Raw genomic sequence first — 16,524 nt, forward strand, 5'->3', positions numbered from 1 at the left:
GGTGTTGTGTAACTATCGTATCTAGAGAGGATGCATTTGTAACTAGATCGGTTTTGGAGTCTGGACATTTGTCTCCTTCCCTTCCACCTTCTCCTGTGATGGAAATCGAGCTGAAAAGAGCTTGCGGGTGAAAGATGGCAGAATTAAATACAAAAGCCTGGCAATAAAATGGGTCCTTGCAAGGTAGGTTAGGGTTAGGATGTGTTTTGAATTTTACACACACACACCCTAAATGAAGGGTGCTAAAAAGTTGAAACATGACTCGGGCAGTCCAAAGATATTTTGGTTAAGTTAGGTTTGCTCTGGTAAGTGAAATGTGTGTAAAAATGCATAGAAATAATAATAAAACGATTGCCAAGTACTTGTTGTTGGCATCCGTCTGTCTCGAGAGGCAATGGAGTTCGCCTTTGGGGCTGAAGTGAAACTGCTGTGTAGCACCGAAGTTGCTGATGTGGTCCAAAGGAAAACAGAGCAATACGTTTGGCAGCAGCTTGGCAGCAGGAGTTACTGGAAGGAGGTGTACAAGGTGCCATCCAACCATCTTAGGGACGCCAGGATTTGCGTAGGGTTTACTTTACTCCTTAGCCTTTTCTTCTCCAGAAGATATCCTGGAAGGCAGTGGAGGTTTAGGAACAGAGTTTTCCTTCTCCTTGATGGGCTGCCTTTCCAGGTTGAAAGCCCCATCTGCCCCTCACTTCCCTCTAGTCTACAGCATGTGCAAAATCTGCTTTCTTGACCATTGGACTCACTATTGGTATCATCCGCTCAATCCGCCCAAGCCAGTCTTCACATGCAGGGGAAGCAGTTATATATTAATTTTGTTTATTTATTTTAGTATTATTAGTATTAGAAAAGGTAAAGGGGCCCCTGACCATTAAGTCCAGTCGCGGACGACTCTGGGGTTGAGGTGCTCATCTCGCTTTACTGGCCGAGGGAGCTGGCGTACAGCTTCCAGGTCATGTGGCAAGCATGACTAAGCCACTTCTGGTGAAACCAGAGCAGCACACAGAAACGCCGTTTACCTTCCCGCCAGAGTGGTACCTATTTATCTACTTGCACTTTGACGTGTTTTCGAACTGCTAGGTGGGCAGGAGCAGGGACCAAGCAACAGGAGCTCACCCCGTTGCGGGGATTCGAACCGCTGACCTTCTGATCGGGAAGCCCTAGGCTCTGTGGTTTAGACCACAGCACCACCTGCGCATTAGTATTAGTATTATTTAGTGTTACCTGACATTTTCAGAAGATAAAATTAAGGATCCATTTTATTGCTAGGATTCTGTGGAAGCTGTTTATGTTCTTCTTCATCAAACATGGACTTACCAAACTAAATGTTGTCCAATCACAAAAATAATAGCTGATTTGAATTCCTCATGCCCAAAAACATTTTTTTAATACCTCACACTGAATAAATTTGCAAAAATTAAGTTTCAACCCCCTAAAATGACACACCATACTGTGATATGGTGACTGACCGAAGGTGACCTAGGCTGCATACACAAACCTGGGAACTGTAGTTGGTGCTGGGAATTGTAGCTATGTTAGGGGTAGACTACAGTTCCCAAGATTCAGGCGGCTGATTTAAATGCACAAAGTGTACACAGTTCCTAACTCTCCCCAGCTACACAACATTGGCTTTATCAATGGTGCTTACTCCTATGTAAGTCTGTGTGGTATTGCAGCCTTCATCTGCAGTTCTAAGAATATTTATGGCACAACATTCTGCATCTTTACTCAGAAGTTAGACTTACTTAAGAATAAATAAGCTTGGTCTGTAACCTGACCGCAAAACAGGCTGTTTGTTAAAAGGCGTAAATCACATATGTCATATTTGTTGGTTTTCTTTATAAGCACTATATTGGCTGTTTCTTCTTCTCTCTGCATTATGTAACCTCTGCTACCACTTCCTAGAAATAGCAAAAATTAAATTGTATCTATTGGTCATCTGTTTAGGCATCAACTCAAAAAGAACACAGCTTTAGATATACAGCAAACTGAAATTTATAGGGAAAATATGAAGGACGCCTATATATTTTGCCGTTTTGCTTTGCCACTTCTTTTTAGGAATTATGATCTCTTGCTGTTATTCAGTAACGCATCAGTAAAATTTACCGTACGATACATCTCAGTGGAAAAGAGGCAGAGGGTGACTGCATTGCAAATTATTCAAGAGGAGAAGGAAAAGTGAGCAGAACATAAATGATGTCCCATTTATTGTACTAATGTTTAGTTTTGGCTGCAGCGAAACAGCAGCTGCTTGCCCTTCGTTAAATAAGTATATGTTCAATTTGTAGCTGTAAATATGCAATCATTCTTCGGTCAGGGGCCGGGTTATTAAATTGTGCTATTCACACAGCCCCGCATGCTCTCCCTGTACCTATTCACAGGATACCTCATAATGTAATTACAATTTTTTTATACAAGTAAGTGGAATTTACCCATAACAATGGTAAAATTACACAGCGTAGCTACAAATAACAGGTTACAATAGGTTTCTGGAGCGTAAGTGATGTTGGCAATGTGCATAGTATTTTGCTTTATTCAAATCAGCTTCCATTATTTTTAAAGCATTACAAGGGAAACTAGGCAGGAAGTCACGATTAAGCCCTACACTCTTGTGAAAAATGAAAAAAATATTCTCAATGGACTCAGCACTCTAACCTCTCCTCTCCCCTAGTTCACCAAAATGGTAAACTTGGGCTTGGGCTGTATTGATTTTTAAAACAGGTGGGAGCTCACTATCGCTATTGTTAAATATTTCTCTATTGATACTCACGTATCAATATATAGCCTGGGTAGCTTAAAAGTGGGGGGGGGGGGACGGACTATATATTAATCATGGTTATCTCTCCTTACAAAACAAAAACAAAAAAACCCTGCATGTAGCTGGCATTTCAGTGAGTAGGTTATAGCCTTCATAGTTAACTCTGCTAGCAAGGATTAATATAACCATTTCTACTGCAATCCTGTGCATACCTTCACAGAAGTAAACCCCATTTAGTTCAGCGGGATTTACTTCCATGCAACTGTGTATAGAGTTACAGCCTGAATTTTGCAACTCAGACCTTGAACAGCGCTAAGTAATCAAAAGGAATTATCCAGTTCTGATAAATGGTGACAATCAAAAGTGGTAAAATTTTGAATTTTAAACTAGATTTACTAGCTATATTGTTGTTGCTGTGAAAGTTTTAATTATGGTAAATACAATGGCTGCGGTCCACAAAGTGCTTGTCTCTGTAGAATATGGACTATTATGGAACACAAATTTAAAACAGGGCTGCAGTGTTTAATACATTAATTGGTTGTAATCATAGATTTAGAACTTTTGTTCAACTTGAAATGGCCCCCTCTTTCTTCAAACGCTCTCTTCCCCCCCCCCCAAACTGAGCAACTGGCAATTAGCCAATTTAAATCAGCGAGATGAACAAAATATGAACTATTGCCAGTAGGTGGCAGGCCATTAATGCAATACAGTACAATTCTATTCTTAAACCTTAAATGGCATATAGACAAGATTCTGGTAAGGTTCAGTACAATAAAATCACTCAGTGAAATCTGCACTAACAGTTAAGATAAGTTTTTTTAAAAAATATTTCTTCCAGTAGCACCTTAGTTAAGATAAGGTTGGTTAACATCCACGTGTTCTCATTGCATGTTTCAGAAACCTGGCTATTATCTCCATCTTATATTAATGCAATACGTTGTGCTTCGTGTGTGTGTGTGTACAGGTTTAAATAAATACCAGTAAATGTATTTGGTACCAGCTTAAAAAGAGACCAGAATAAGTTCAGAAAATATTGCACCAAGGTTCAATGTTTCTGGTGCCTGATTTGTGTTTCTGCATAGCAAAACGCATACAGCACAATTCACTGTAGCATATTTTGTCTCGGCTTGAATTATATGGCCTTCTGAAAATTGCACCATAACTCACATACGATTATTTTAATTAGCCGAGTTTTCTCTCCGTGACAGAAGTATAACACATTTCATGTCCAGCAGCAAACATGTACATTTTCAGCATCACAAGTTGAAGACTATCTGACTTGTATAATTAGATATTTAACTATGCTCATAAAACTCACTAGCAGTTAGGACAAATTTTCTGCCACATATGTTGATTCCAAGAAGGAGTTCAGGTATCCATGTCTATCAGTCAATGAACTGCAGCATCAAGTGATGATCTGTTAAGAGCCACCACCCATCACAGACAGAGCTTTAGTCTTACCTGACCTCATCTCAAATACAATGCTTTTCAATGGAAGCTTTCAGATCAAGTAATGTTCATATATGTGTGAATCAGCTGTAAGTTACCACCAGAATATGGAAGTGAATGTTGGTTTTGCACAGTAGATTTTAAAATTTAATTTTCCCTATGGACCATCTGAAAATTGCTAAGCGTTTTGGCAGACCATTTAACGTTTTTTTCCCTTCCTGCTGTAACTATTGTAATGCTCTGTGGCGGGTGATTTTTAATTGCATTTTCAATTGCTTCTTTTATTTATTAGATGCTGTGTTTTATTGTATTGCAATTTGAATTTCATAGAACTCAATACAATAAAACGCAATATAAGAAAAGAAGCAATAAAAATACAATTAAAAACTAATATGAATATTGAAGGAGATGGATGTGCTGTCTCCCGGCTTCGGCCATAAATCCACAGACAATGCTACAAAGCACCTGTAGTGCTACAGGTGGTCCATAGATCACAGTGTGGGAACTTAAAGTAATAGTTACCTTTGCATGAAATGTTAAAGAACAGTGAGCAAAACATACATCATTTATTAATTTAAAGCTTACACACCACAATATAAAAAGTAGTATCTAAGCAGTTTACAAAAAAATAGAACAAAACTAAAAGCCCAACAAACGTTTTTATCATAGTACCATGCATATTTGACAAAAGCAATTTTCTGTTGTAAATTAATACAACAAAAGCCCAGCAAATATATAAACATAGCAGCTGAGATTAAAGAACTAAAGATCCATTTCTAACAGTGCAATGATTGTGTACATTTGGCACAGTTAAACGAACCTAGTCCTCAACTGGATATTTCCACACATGGTCCTTAAGGCCTTACTTCTACCATCTCACTACTCATCTAGGAAACCAGAAGGGGATCCTTAATGTGTCTTGATGGTGGTAAGTCAACCAGCTAGTTGACCCCTGCAGGAGTTCAAGGGCACATTCCCCCCCCTCTCTTTTTTTTTAAGTCTTTGAGAATCTTGGCCCTAAGCCTTCAGCCACGGTGAGAACAACAGCAGTGGACAGTTACTCCATTCTGTAACCAGAAACAAAGCAATGTCAGCCTGTGAATATCGCTGCAAGAGAAATCTGCCCATAATAAATGCTAGATTATTTGTTTTTTATTTGTTTTGCAGTCACCTTGTCTGAAACCACCCTGTTCTCATTAAGGCAATACATTTCCGCTGACCTTGAAAACTTGCCACAGAAGCCAGATTATGTATTAATAATTGCAAACAGCCTTATCAAAACTCCGGCTTCATGGATTACAATCAAGCATAATGTTATATCGTGTTTTCGCCAATCAACACATTGACTTGAGATAGGCATTAACATATCACTATTCTCAGATTACATTAAAATAAATATGGTATTTCTAGTAGTGCAGATGTAGCTGCAGCGGGTGTGGGTGTGTGTGGCCTTCCATCTCCATAGAGAAATCAGTCAATTGATTCCAGCCTCCTTCATCAACATTTCCAATGGACTTCCTTGACCTCCAGCCATGTAGGAAGTAGGCAGTCAAAAACAGCTTGAAGGATGGAATACTTTGGGGAAAACTGCAGCAGGCTGCCCTACAGCACAAAATAATGCTGCAATCACATGTGCGTTTACTCAAATCAATGTCCCATTGTATGATTAAATAATAAAACATACTGTGTATGTTAAAAATCTACCCGCAAAGCTTTCTCCTGTAGTGCATTATAGGAACATTTGGCTATTAAATTGGTTTGGCTCTGCCAATTTTTTTTTTTTTACTTAGAGTCTATGCCGCACCCCTTTAGAAATTTTCCAGACTCAGCCTTTTGATAAATCTAGCCCAACCCATGAGGTGGAGCAGCCACCAAAAACATTTTTAAGATGAACAAGTGGAAGCCTTGCAAAAAAAAAAAGTCCTATTACCCAGAGTTGGATGTAGGGTGGTCCAAGTCCCCCCCCCAACAGGGCACTAAACCAAGGGGGTGCAAAATAAGGTGGTTGGTATCCAACTGTCTTAGGAGACCATGAAAGAGTGTGCCATTGGGGGTAAAGTCAAACTGCTGGAGAGTTACAGTGCCTGCTGTGGCTGCAGAGACCAATATGGGAGAGACATGTTTTATTGCAGGTGGGGCAAATGATTGTGCTGATGCAGGTGTGCCATGGCAAAATAGTAGTAGTAGTAGTACCTATGGTTATATAGGTACCATACCTACTCAATCTGTGTCCGGATTTTTACTTCTTGAAATATAGCCATCCTAAGTTAAGATGGACCTAACTATGCCTACTGCTTTCTTCAGGGAAAGGCTACCAGTTTGTTTCTGAGCCAAGTTCATGGTAGTGTTTTTTACCTTCCAAGCGCCAAATGGTCTAGGACAGGATCTCTGAGAGAGCTCCCTTTCCCAGATATACATCCCTCTTTATTGGGGCAACTGTTGTTTCCCTACACATCCTTCAGAGTAAGACGAGCCTCCCATTTACCGTAGTTGCTCTATTTCCAGGCAGGGTTTGAATGTTAAATATACACTATACTGTACTAGGATTCGAATGTGGAAGGTTTACTAGATATCCTGCTGGTCAAAATAAAACACTGATTGTTATTGTTACTGTTATTGCTATTCAGTAGTTTTCTTTTTAAAAAAAAATGAATCTAGATGTTGTTAACTACAACCCCCAGTCCAGATTATAAACCACAAAGTGTGTGGGGTTTAAGACTGTCTAATTTACTTAAAACTGAAAAGCATATTATCAATTTCCAAATTAAATAAATAAACTCTGGCTGCTCTTAATATGTGTAGGTAACTTGTAGAAAAGCTGTTGCCTTAGCAGCGAGAGTTTGTTGTTATTTTTATTTTCCCTAAGGGAAAAAAATTTCCCCCTGTCAAAACACTTCACAATAGCCATGCCTAAGGTGCTGTGTGAAACAGCTCTGCTCACTGTTGCTTTTCTTAACTGCTAAGGTGTTGGCTCAATATAAAAGAAACGTACTGACTGTGATGTGCAAGAAGTCTTTCCAAATTTGATGCTTCTGGGTGGTTAATGTCAAGCAGGCATTCTTAAAGACACGATCCACTAGCCCACCCATGATTATAAATCTGAACATAAGGGAAGGGTTTTATCAAGGTCAGCTCCAGTGAAAGCTATTCCCTAGCGCCCACTATCATTAATCTCCGACAAAATTGCTTTGTGTGCATCATTCCACATATGGAAGTCTGCTTATCGGTGGCCTGCAGTCGCTTCCCTGCCCACACATTACTCTCACCTGTGCCTACAACTTCTATTAATGAATGCACCCAGATCAAGTCACATCGAATTCAGCACAACTGCTTTCCTGCTTTTCCCAAAGCAGCAGTCTCTTCTTATCCATTTCAGGGCAAGGGCCAAGAGAACAGAGGAGGACTGCTTGCACCTAGAATCAAATCTGCACCTTATTTCTACTGGTAAAGGTACAGATAGGTAGGGCAGTGTCTCCAAAGGAGGGGATGTTGAGACCCAGGGAATGGCCATCAAAGTTGTAGAGGGCAGACGTTGCTGTGGAGGGAGGAGACAGTTGCATTATCATCAAAGGAGGCACTGCAACACTCTCCTTCCCTATTCAAATAACCTGGATAGACTTGAAAATAGTGTCCCTGGGTTGAAAGTGCTGCTGCTCAATGCCAAGCTGGTGAATGGCAAAACAGCACCTATCCAGGATGAGCTGCATAATGACCTGGCTTGTATTACAAAGACCAGGCTGGATGAAAGTGTGGGTGCGGGCGGCTGGCTGGGGAATCTCTCCTAGCTTTAGGTTTCTCTGTACAGCAGCAGACTAGATCTGGGGATGAGGCAGGAGAGTTGCAGTGGCCTATCATGATTGCGTCTTTCTGCCCAAGCGTCCTCTCCCATGGTCTGCTGAGTTTGAGTGTGTGTATGGGACTGTGGCAGGGACTGATTAGTTGCATTTCAATCTGGTGTCAGGCCTGGTTACGGGATGTCTCTGGTCACCTTGATTTATGCTATGATCTGGACAGTGTGCCTGTTGGTTCTGCTGGCTTCCAATGCCACCTTTGGGTTTTTTTAATTACTACAACTGCCCTCTGCCATTTGCCTTCCTAAGCTTTCTGCTAGTAAGCTCTATTGAAATTTGCCTCCAAGTGAATATTTTTATTTTCATGCTTCCAGGGAAAAAATGGGTTTAAGTCAGAAGGCCTTGACATAATGCAAGGCTGAATTTGCAGCCAAGTCTGAATCCATTAGGATCACCAATTGTGTTTGGATTACTGCAGGGAGACACTCAAAAGGAAAACATTTAGCATATGGTAGATATTTGTATCATCAAGGCCTTTCACTAATGGCAATGCTGCAAAGAAAGAAAGCTGATGTTTAACAGTAATCAAAACACAAATAAGTATCTATGCAACATTCTGTTTATTCATTAATCCTTCTGAAAGTAGTTTAAGACCAAGAGGCCAAGCAGGCAAGTCATGGTTATGAAATTGTGCTCAGGCCATGTTATTCAAATATCTAATGAGCATTTCCCCCCAAACTGCTAAATGGGTAAAGATCTTGAGGAGCTGAGTTTGGGAGAACAGGATGCTGGACTAAATGGGACATTGCCTGGTTCTGCAGGCTCTTCTACTGTTTCTTTCTTTCTTTGTTTGTTTGTTTGCTTGCTTGCTTGCTTGCTTGCTTGCTTGCTTGCTTGCCTGTCTGTTTATTTTCTCTCTGTTTGGATTCCTCTCAAGATATCTTTCCCAAACTTGATACAAAAGTTTCCAAGGTGCTCTTTGTCGACATTTGGAAGCTGGTCACTATTTTGAATCAGGTTGGCAGATCGAAATGTCACTTTGGCATTACCTTGCCCATGGTGTGGCCACTTCTCAAGATACCTGCACCAAACTCGGCATGAGGGTTCCCAAGATGGGGGTGGGGTGTTCTTCATCACTGTTTGGATGCTGGGCACTATTTTTAATCAAGATGGTGGAGCAAAATGTGACTTTCACATGACTTTGCCCATTTGGGGGGCATAGGTTAGGCCGCCTCTTGAGACATCATTGACAAACTTGGCATGAAGGTTCCCAAAGTGGGTGCAGCAGTTTTCAGTGATATTGTATTTGGATGCCAGGCACTATTTTAAATCAAGATGCTGGACCAAAACATGGGTTTGGGTTGGATTACTTCACCTGATTTTGGTTTGATGGGTCCAAAGTCACAAATTGCACTATCCAATTAAAAATCACATATTTTAATTGTATCTGAAGAAGTGTGCATGTACACAAAAGCTTATACCCAGAACAAACTTAGTTGGTCTCTAAGGTGCTACTGGACAATTTTTTAATATTTTTGTTTGTTTGCAGAAATGCCTGGGGAGTGCCAGGCACTCCCCACTACTGTTCTTATATCATGCCCTTAACAACTAGGGACCAGGTTACCTGAAAGATCGCATGCATAGACCTGTAATATCAAGTTGATAATCTAAGGCAGCAATAACTGACCTGCTGCCCTCCAGATGTGGTTGGACTACCATTCCGATCAGCCTTAGTCAGCGTGGCCCATGATCAGGGATGACAAGAGCTGTAGTCCAACAATAGTTGGAAGGAACTACATTGCCTGCCCCTAAGCTGAGGAAATTCTCCCCATGGCATTGCACCATACAGAATGCCATCGGAGGTGGCCAAAAAATGGACATTTTCCACTTTTGCTCTTGCACTATGGAATGCCCTGCCCTCAGTCATACATGAAGCAGCCACCATCAATTGCTTCACACATCTTGTAAAGGCTTATTTTGGCTCACATTTTCCCTGATCACATTTTGTGTGTTTGAATCCCCTGTATTCTTGCTTTTCCATATGCTTTTATGCTGCTGTTTATTGGTGTTGTGCTGTGTTTTTCTTTTAATGGAATTGTCTTTCTCTTGCATGCTGTTTAGAAAATTGTCTGTCAATATATCACACAAACAGCACATAGATCAAATACAGCTGTAATGTCTGTGACCACGTAGCCATGGTTGGGAATCAAGAGCATGCCACTGAAGGAAATTTAAAAAAAGGTTTTATTGACACATCTATATGACACATCTATGCTTGATGATGAAATATTATATCCTGAGCATTAAAGCCAGCAGCTAAATTTAAATTAATAATTGACACATTGCTTTAACTTTATTTCATGGGTCATCATCACTCTAGAAAGCAATTGTCTCCGACACTGAAAAACCTTCAGGATTGGAAAGTGGACTGTTCCGTGATTGGCATCATTTATAAGTAATAATGCTGAATAATTCATTTTTAAGATACATGTGGATAATATATGGCTGCGGCTAATGGTTCCAAACAGAGTTCCATTTACAAAGCCAGGGTCAAAGACTTTTTCGCATCCTGTATGTTGTTTAATAGACACATCTATGAGAGCACAAGTCTTCAGTGGTAGTATTAAGAGCTAAGTAGCCTATTTCATACACAAGCGCAAGCAGGGACTTTTAGAGGCATAGGATTCCAATGCAAGTAAGGGGGGGCACGAAGTTTGAAATACTGTGTTGAAATATTTCATTAAACTGGAACAACTCATGCATGCTATAGCTTTGCTTGACGTTTTCTGCACCGAAAATAAAATTCATGGTGATTTAATCAACCCCCTAATTTATTTTCTTCTGAGACTTTACTGTTCTAGGGCACAAGGTTACCTGATCCTGCCTCAGCCAATAGCTTTGGCTACGGTCATTATCAGCTCATGACAATCTGAGAGATGGAAAGCACAAAGAATCTGGAATGCTCCCATTTTAAACTTTATGTGTTGCACTGATTAACGAGGTGTAGAGTCACCCAGAGTAAATGATTAGGCAATGGCACAGGCAGAGAATTCCTATGCTGCTTTACATGCCTTGGATCAGACTTTTAAAACAAGAGGCCAAAGGCCAAGTATTAACTGGAGTGTTAAAGAAACATGGGCCCTTGGAGCCAGCACTTTGTTTTATTTTCCTGCACTCTGGTGACATGGCAGCAATACTGTATCATAGATACTTGTTATGGCTTTCATATCAGATCTTTCCATCGGAAGACTCCATCTGTCAGAGGAAGGTAAAGTTTGGATCCAGCAAGCCGTACACTTGAAGATATTTGCACACTGCATGTGCCCTCAGTTTGACACTGCAGCTAGCAATTTGCATTGTTACTAGCAATGTGACTTGCAGGTGTCAGATGTGCAAGGCTGTTATATGTCTCTTTCACACACAAAACCCTCTGCATGGACGTCCCCTCAGCAGTTCATTTCTTGAAGAGAAGTCTTTTGTACAAAGCTGGTTTCGTGCCCCCTGAGCTGGGAGGACTTTTTACTTTTACTTTTTTTCATAAGGTTTTGTTAAAGCTTTTCCATAGTACAGTAAGATAAAATAAACTAATCTAAATAGAAACACAAACAGAAAAAATTCAAATGCAGAGCCCTATTGATCTCAATGACATCTGCATTAGGCAGCCTTTCTAATGACAGAGATATGTCATTTGGGCTGACTAATAACATTTCATTATTTAGAGTTGCCATATTTCAAAAAGTGAAAATCCAGACACAAAAGTTGTTGAGTTGGTTTTTTTTAGTTACTTTAAGGGAAATTGCCCAAAATGACACTGCTGACATAGGTACTGCAGTTTTCCGGCTATGTCTGGGAAATTCCGGGTGTATGGCAACCCTACATTACAGTCATACCTCGGTTTGAGTATGCCTCGGTTTGAGTACTTTCAGTTTAAGTACTCCGTGGACCGGTCTGGAACGGATTAATCCACTTTCCATTACTTTCAATGGGAAAGTTCGCTTCAGGTTAAGTATGCTTCAGTTTAAGTACTCCACGGACCGTCTGGAACGGATTAATCCACTTCCCATTACTTTCCATGGGAAAGTTTGCTTCAGGTTAAATACAGACTTCTGGAACCAATTGTGTACTTAAACCGAGGTACCACTGTATTTATAATTCACGCCTATTTTATGATGGTTGGTAAAGGTAAAGGTAAAGGGACCCCTGACCATTAGGTCCAGTCGTGACCGACTCTGGGGTTGCGCGCTCATCTCGCATTATTGGCCAAGGGAGCCGACGTATAGCTTCCAGGTCATGTGGCCAGCATGACAAAGCTGCTTCTGGCAAACCAGAGCAGCACATGGAAACGCCGTTTACCATCCCGCTGTAGCGGTTCCTATTTATCTACTTGCATTTTGACGTGCTTTTGAACTGCTAGGTTGGCAGGAGCTGGGACCAAGCAACGGGAGCTCACCCCGTCACAGGGATTCGAACCGCCGACCTTCTGATCAGCAAGCCCTAGGCTCAGTGGTTTAACCACATGCTAGCAAATATTGTTTTGTAAAATAACTACACCTCTGTGGTACGGATATTCCAAGTGAATAGCACCATCTTTATTCACTTTGCCCCATCTATGTTTACTGTGTGAGAAAGATTATTTATTGCCATCATTTAAGCAAGTACCGTAAGTTAATGAGCCATGAACCTGCATTTCTGAATGTCACTAAAATTCTGTCCTGTCCATTTACTTGGACCATCAAGTTGATCAAGAGCCTGAATTGTCCTAAACAAGAAGGAACTTTTCGCTGAAAGATAAGTCTGGTTTTGAAATAGACAACTCAAGATAATTGTGCAGTCCATATGGCAGAGGAGATGTGCCTTGTCATTTCCCTTCAAGTTGCTTAGGCTGCATGTCATTATATTCCGCATGTGGCTAGAGATTATGGCTGAGTCTCTCACTTGACACATCTCTTAGAATTGCAAAGGACGTGGGTGAAATGACTTGCAAGGGCAGGAAAATTACTGATAGTGAATCATTGTTGGGTTCTGTGTATGACTTCCAGCACAAACATTTGACAAACATTAGGCAAAGACCTGCTATTGCTATTGAAATAGGAATCTACTCTTAAAATTCATGGTGTAATCATAAAACATAGGAAATAAGCTCTGTGCTATATTTCAGATAAAATGGTTTTTTAGCAGGTGGGGGGTAGAATTGCATTTCATGTGACACAGTGACTTTAAAGTCCTGATCCTACAAGCCATGTAAATAACAATACAGTTTGTTGTAGAATTGGATACAACTTTTATTGATGAATCCCTAAAGCTTTACAAAGCATGAGAGCAAGACGTAAACATGCATAATTTTTCCCCTCTCCAAATTTATGCCAGGATGCTAATAATATAGTTTAGTCTGCAAATACTAAACTTACTTGCTGAGGAGTAATGCTGTAATCCTACATTCTCTTACCTGGGAATAAGCCCCATTATCTGGGAGTAAGCCAAATTGGGTACTTCTGGATAGGCTTATATAGGATTGCCTTGCCAGCCCCATGGAGTAAATCTGCAAATAAATGTGCACTTGTGTTTATCATTCTAAGCTTACCTAAAATCCTTTTGTCCTTAGCTCATAAGAGGTTCTAAATGGCAAGTTTACCGTACACAACTACTCAGAAGTAAGCCCACCAAGTTCAATCACAAATAGCCCCAGGTAGGGATGTGGGATAAATTTAATTCAAGGTGCACTTACTGAATTTGCACTTTTGAAATACTATGTGAACCCAAAGCACAGCCATCTTTCAAAATTCATATTTCTCCCAATGTTCTCTCCAGACAGGTAATGTGTACAAAAATGCATATGCTAGGGTAAAGTGTGCCTATAACTGCATGTATTAGTGAAAATAACATTTTAAAATGCAGTACTGTATTTTACAGGAAATTATTTTGCAAGAAATGTGTATATTAGGAGAAATTTGCAGTAAATGCTAATGAATTTTTAATTTTTTTGGAGAATCAAACTTAAGATTGAGAAAATGAGAAAACGAGAGAAACTGAAATTGACAGATTGGCCTATCCATATTCTCAGGTATGTGTGTATAGGATTTCAGCCTTGGATGTTTCTCAGAAAACAAAGAGCCTTGCCCATGCCTTCATTCTAGTTTACTGCTTAGCTCAATTCACATCCGAAATTTTATGACTGGCTACTAACATTAAAAATAAAGCAATGTGAATATTTTAAGAGCACAGCAGGAGTTCTAGCTTTGAATCATAATTTCCTGCAGCCCAGGCAAGCCTCTCTGTGAGTACTTATGGGTTACAAATATTTAGCTGTTGCTTTTTCACTAAGTCTTCAAAGCAACCAACAATTAAAAAAACAACCAAAATAGAACTGTAAGATTAAAATGCAAAAACACTAAATAAATAAATAGAGGTAGTTTATCCATTTAAAACAGGTAAGAAAATAAACCAGAGCAGCAGCCAATAAATCAAACTGAGCAGCAAGAATATAAATCAAGGCAACCTGGTATAGGTATAGACAGAAATGAATTTTTTTAATATGAAAAGTTAAAGGGGCGTTTATTTTAATGCATAACAGTGACCTAGGCAGAGGAATTAGAAGCAGGAGAATGACAGCATATAGAAGATGGAAGCTCAACTTTACATTTCCTGTATCTCAAGCTATATACAGTGGTACCTCATGTTGCGTACGGGATCCGTTCCGGAGCCCCGTACGCAACATGAACAGTACGCAACATGAAGCGCCGGTCTCTGAGCATGTGCGTGGTGCGATTCGGGCTTCTGCGCATGCACATGATGTCATTCGTTGCGTCTGCGCATGCGTGAACCGCCGAACCCGGAAGTAATCTGTTCTGGTACTTCTGGGTTCGGCATGTACGTATCCCGTGTCGTACGCAACCCACAGCATTTGTAACAAGAGGTATGACTGTAACTGGATAAGGTAGGAGTAAATTCTTCTACAGTACTGTAAAATTCTTGAAAACTTTTCAATAAACAATAAATATAATAGAACTGTAGAATTGGAAGGGACCCTGAGGATCAACTACTAATCCAGCTATAATAATAATAATAATAATAATAATAATAATAATAGTTTATTATTTATACTCTGCCCATCTGGCTGGGTTTCCCCAGCCACTCTGGGCGGCTTCCAACCGAATATTAAAAACAATCAGCAGCAAACATTAAAAACTTCCCTAAACAGGCCGGCCTTCAGTTGTCTTTTAAAAGTAAAATAGTTGCTTATTCCCTTGACATCTGCTGGGAGGGCATTCCACAGGGCAGGCGCCACTATCGAGGAGGCCCTCTGTCTGGTTCCCTGTAACCTCACTTCTTGCAGTGAGGGAACCGCCAGAAGGCCCTCGGTGCTGGACCTCAGTCTCCGGGTAGAGCGATGGGGGTGGAGACGCTCCTTCAGGTATACTGGACCGAAGCCATTTAGGGCTTTAAAGGTCAGCACCAACACATTGAATTGTGCTCGGAAACGTACTCGGAGCCAATGAAAATCTTTCAGGACCGGTGTTATATGGTCCCGGCGGCCACTCCCAGTCACCAGTCTAGCTGCCACATTCTGGATTAATTGCAGTTTCCGAGTCACCTTCAAAGGTAGCCCCACGTAGAGCGCATTGCAGTAGCCCAAGCAGGAGATAACTAGAGCAGGCACCACTCTGGCGAGACAGTCTGCTGTTCCATGCTAGGGGTCGAACCTGCAACCTTGGGGCTATCAGCACCACGCTCTAACCAACTGAGCTATTCTTCAAATCCTTATCCAGGCACCTAAATGACAATATTGTGGGTGCTTTATGAATCGAGGTTGGGTGCCACTGCTGAAAAGACTAGATTGTCTGGAGGATGTCTTCTGAAGTTGATCTTAAAGACCTGGCAAGTTCACAAGGCAGAAAGTGTTGCTTTAATTAACCACGTCCCAAACCATTTACCCTGACAAGTAAATATAGCTGCAGATAAGCCCCACAGTACCCAACTTCCAGTCATTTCCTGAGCATCTATTATTATATAACCATATTTGTGGCTAGTATTAATGTGCTCTCATGGTTGCCATATCTATTGTGCTTCATTATCACTTATTCTTTGCAAACTCATGGATCATTTGGCAAGATGGCAAGTCTTTTCTTAAAAGGCTGTTTTCCCTCCTTGCCCAGCTATTTTTATTCTGACTGCTTTGATGTTTTTTCTATGTGCTCTTCTCACATCTTCAAACACTGCCAATTCATTAAGGAATTTCTCTGCTGGTTGTGACACTACTTTGATTTACCATACATGCATCAACAAATTAAAATGGAGCACGCCTCCTTTGGTTTGTAATAGACGCACCAAGTGTATGCAAATTTTACACCACCTTTCTTTATTTTTTTAAGAAAGTAATCATCTAAGAATCCTCTGGCTGGGGGCTTCTAGTGCCCACCCCCTCCAGTTCAGAATTAGAGAGCTAGAATTAAAGTATATAAGGAAGGCAATACAAAAAGAGCAGGGACAAACTGCAGCTACCAGTAGTACCTTTCCCCAACATTA

This window comes from Zootoca vivipara, chromosome 10 (assembly GCF_963506605.1).
Source record: "Zootoca vivipara chromosome 10, rZooViv1.1, whole genome shotgun sequence".
NCBI lineage: Eukaryota > Metazoa > Chordata > Lepidosauria > Squamata > Lacertidae > Zootoca > Zootoca vivipara.